A 4335-nucleotide genomic window follows, 5' to 3' on the forward strand; every position below is an offset into this window, starting at 1 on the left:
AGAAGAAGAAGAAGAAGAAGAAGAAGAAGAAGAAGAAGAAGAAGAAGAAGAAGAAGAAGAAGAAGAAGAAGAAGAAGAAGAAGAAGTTGGTAAAGCCAAGCATGACAGCTTGTGGCAGCACTTGGTGGGCAGACGCAGGCCTGCCTCTGTGAATTTGAACCTGATCCATGTAACCAGTTCTAGGCTGGACAGGGCTATACTGTGAGATCTTGTCAGAAGGAGGGAAGAGGAGGAAAAGAAGTGGGGGGTGGGAAATGGGGGTTGTGAAAAGTTCAGTTGAGGGGCTGAAGGATGGCTCAGCAGTTAAAAGCACTGGCTGCTCTTCCAGAGGATCTGGGTCCAATTCCTAGCATCCACCCACATGACAGCTCACAGCTGTCTATAATTCCAGCTCCAGGGACTCTGATGTCAATGTACATAAAATAAAGTTAAATAAATTATTAAAAGATGAAAAAATAAAAAATAAACAGGCAAGAAAATAAAAAAGGTTCAGTTGCTCAGTCATACCGGCTACACTCATGAGAGGAGAACCATTGCCACTCTGGATTAGACTACAGCTATGGGTTGTTTGACCTACAGTTCGTACATGTAATAGCCAAACTCCCAAAGAAGAGATAGAACAAGGGGGCTTCCAGAAACCTCTCGGCCCAGCTTCTAGAGGCTGAGATCGACACTTTCAGCCTAGGAATGCTCTGAGCGCTCCACCCCAGAGTCCTGAGAGCAGGGGACTCTTTTTCTGTGCCAGGCCAGGGCCACCACACAGTTCTTGTTTTCTTCCTCAGCACAGCTGAGAGTGTATGAAAACTTCCTCAGAGTACAGCTGATCCCGGCACACAGCAGTGATGCCTCTAACCCTAACAAGCCACCCACGAGCCCAGGGCTCTTGACACATTGGTGCATACAAAACTGTGTCTCAGCCCGCAACATGGAGCCCTAATAGGCTGAAAGGTGTCTATCTTCTACCCACTTCCTTTTCTCTGTTGGTCCCCAGATGCACCAAAACTCCTCTTTCCTAGCCTTTCCTGCTGTCCTTAGTCTTCTGCCTTCCTCCTGGGCTCCTATCAGCTCCTGCTGGACCAATTTTCTTTTGTATAGCCCTGAAAACCCCAAAGAAATGCCTGTCTTCCCTTCACTGTCTACAAAGCAAGAAGCCACAAAAGGATCCCCATCCAAACACATTCAACAGGCGTCTCTGGGGCTGGAGAGCTGGCTCAGCAGTTATGAGCGCTTGCTGCTTTTCCAGAGGTTCCAAGTTCAGTTCCCAGCACCTACACTGAATGGCTTACAACCACCTGTAACCCCACCTCCAAGGGATCAGAGGCCCTCTTCTTGTCTCCAATGGGGAATGCACACACGCATGGATAAATAAAGTACAGCATTCCTGTGGTTGGGGTGTAATGTACGAGAGAAGAATAAAAAGCGAGTAAGAAGTGAAAGCAGGAGTGAGCCCTGACTGTGAACTTCATGGGACTGTGACATGTCAACACAGGAGCATTAATGTAACAAACCTACCAAGGTGGGGTCACCAAAACAGGGGAGTTACACATGCATAAGATAAGGTACATATTTGATTATTCTGCTAACCTAAAACTACTCTTTTTAAAACCGTCATTTTCTTAAATAAGGAGGCAAAAAAAATGAAATGAGACATTGCTCTGAAGAAGATATAAGCGAGCAAGCTAATGAAACAATGCTCAGTATCTCTAACCACTGGGAAACTGTCAATCAAAACCACAATGAGGTAAGAAGTAACACCCTATAGAATGATTATAATCAAAGAGGTAATATGGACTGGCAAGCAAAGAAGATAGAGCCCTCATAAATGCTGATGGGACTGAAAAAGTTCACAGGCACTTGCCCAAGGAGCATGGATGCAGGCTAACACCTAAACCTAATCCTAACCCTAACCCTAACCTAAAACTACATTAACCATATCCCTAACCTAAACCTAACCCTACCCTAACCCTAACTCTAACCCTAAGGAGCGTTTGGGAAGTAAGAAAAAGAAGAAATAAGAATTCCCCTTGTGTCAATGGTAGGTACTTGCCTTGTACTTCAGAAATAGAAACCCCTTGCAGAAACTCCAAAGCACAAACTCAGCATTTCCAAAGTGAATGGAAGTCTGCCCTTTCTAACACAGATCTACTTGCAGCCTTTTTAAGTGTATTTTTTTTATTTTTAATGTATCTTATGTGTATGGGTGTCTTGCCTACATGTTATGATGTGCAGCACACATGTGCAGTACCCATGGAGTCCAGAAGAGGGCTCAGATGCCCTGAACTGGAGTTACAGATGACTGTGAGCCTTCGTACAGTTGCTGGGGACTGAACTTGGCTGTCTAGAAGAGCAGTGAGCGTTCTTAGCCTCTGAATCATCTCTCCAGTGCCTATTTCCAACTTTTAAGTGACTGGGGTTTTTTTCCTGTTTTCCTAATCAAGACATCCAGATCTGCAGGATGAAGCCAGGCTTCTTAAAGCCCAGGTCAAGGGCCATGATGGAGTTAGTTGAGGGCAATGGCAAATAGAAACTCTGACGTCAGGAAGTCAGGCTGGGGATTTCACTTGGTAGAACATTTACCTAGAATACACAAGGCCCTGGGTTCAGCCCTCAGTATAGCCAAAGAATGGGCGGGGGCACTGGCCCCAAGAGAACGTGAAGCCATGATATACATCAAAACAAGCCAGATTCATTGGGCAGGAGAGAAAGAGCAGTAGATAAAAGTGGTTGTCAAGCAAGCCTAAAGACCTGAGTTCAATCCCCAGAACCCTCTGTGGAAGGAGAACGGACTCCTGTGTGTGGTCCTTTAATTTCCACCTACCTTGTAGAAGAGAATCAACACCCAGAAGTTGCCCTCTGACTTCTAACATGCGTGCTGTGCCAATGTGCACACACACACACACACACACACACACTAAAAATGTTTGCAAAGATGCGGGACTCCAAACCTTCACAGCAAGTGAGAACACGGATCAGAGACACCTTGGAGTCATAACCTTGATTCCGTCTGCTGTTCATAAGGCCCCTTTCATAGCTGCCTCAGGACAGCCCAACAATTCTCCGACAGCTGTCCCCAGGCCAGCAGGTGCTGCAGTAGCCACCAATGCATTGAAAATGTAAACACTCAAGGCCATCTTAGACCTCCTGAGTCAGAGAGAGGGTTCTGGTTCAAGATGGAGAACCTCTCATCTAAATAACTATCTTGTTATTTTAACTGTGGTTTGAACCCAGGGTCTCAAGCAAGGGCTCTGTCACTCAGATGTATCTCTAGCACTGTTGACAGGGACTTCATACTCTTTAGACTGTCTCACTCGGTTTCCCAGTCTGACCTTGACCTCACTCTGCAGCCCAGGGAATCCTTGAACTTGCAATCCTCAGCCTCAGCCTCAGCCTCCTGAATGGCTGAAACTATAGGTCTGTACCACCACCTCCAACTTAATAGCTGTCTGCTTCTAACTTCTTTTCACTCTGCAAATGCCTGCCTTTCCTCAGCCAGCCTCGCTACCTGGCCTCACTTTCTAGTTCACTGAAAGAAGATGCCGTCCAGATCCCCACCACATCCATCCACCTCCGAGCCTGTCCCAGGGATCTAGGCTTCTCCCCTCACTTTAGGTGGTTCATGCCCCCCCCCCATCAAAGCCAGTCTTTCTACTACCAAGCCCAAGCCCATCTCTTTGTATAATTGGGGAACTGCTCCAGACAGGCTACATGGTGAATTCAAGGCTACGTAGTGAGACATTGTCTCAAAAAATAAAATTAAAAGAGAGAGAGAGAGAGAGAGAGAGAGAGAGAGAGAGAGAGAGAGAGATGGGGCAGTGAGTAAAAGCACTTGCTAAACAAGCCTGACCACAGACTTCATCCCGGGGACCAAGTCAGAAATGAAAGCCACAGTGCACATTCGTAATCTCAGTGTTTCAACAGCAAGATGGAAGTAGGAAACTGGACCAGTTAGCACCAAGCACAAGGAGGAAAGGGAGAATTCATTTTCAAAAGTTGTCCTCTCAATGGGTTTTGATCCTACTGCACATACTGGCTTTGTGGGAGCCTAGGCAGTTTGGATGCTCCCTTACTAGACCTGGATGAAGGTGGGCGGTCCTTGGACTTCCCACAGGGCAGGGAACCCTGATTGCTCTTTGGGCTGACGAGGGAAGGGGACTTGATTGGGGGAGGGGGAGAGAAATGGGAGGCGGTGGCGGGGAAGAGACAGAAATCTTTAATAAATAAATAAAAGCGGGCGGTGGTGGTGCACGCCTTTAATCCCAGCACTCGGGAGGCAGAGGCAGGCGGATCTTTGTGAGTTCGAGACCAGCCTGGTCTACAAGAGCTAGTTCCAGGACA

This window comes from Microtus ochrogaster, chromosome 5, assembly GCF_000317375.1.
Source record: "Microtus ochrogaster isolate Prairie Vole_2 chromosome 5, MicOch1.0, whole genome shotgun sequence".
Classification (NCBI taxonomy): Eukaryota; Metazoa; Chordata; class Mammalia; order Rodentia; family Cricetidae; genus Microtus; species Microtus ochrogaster.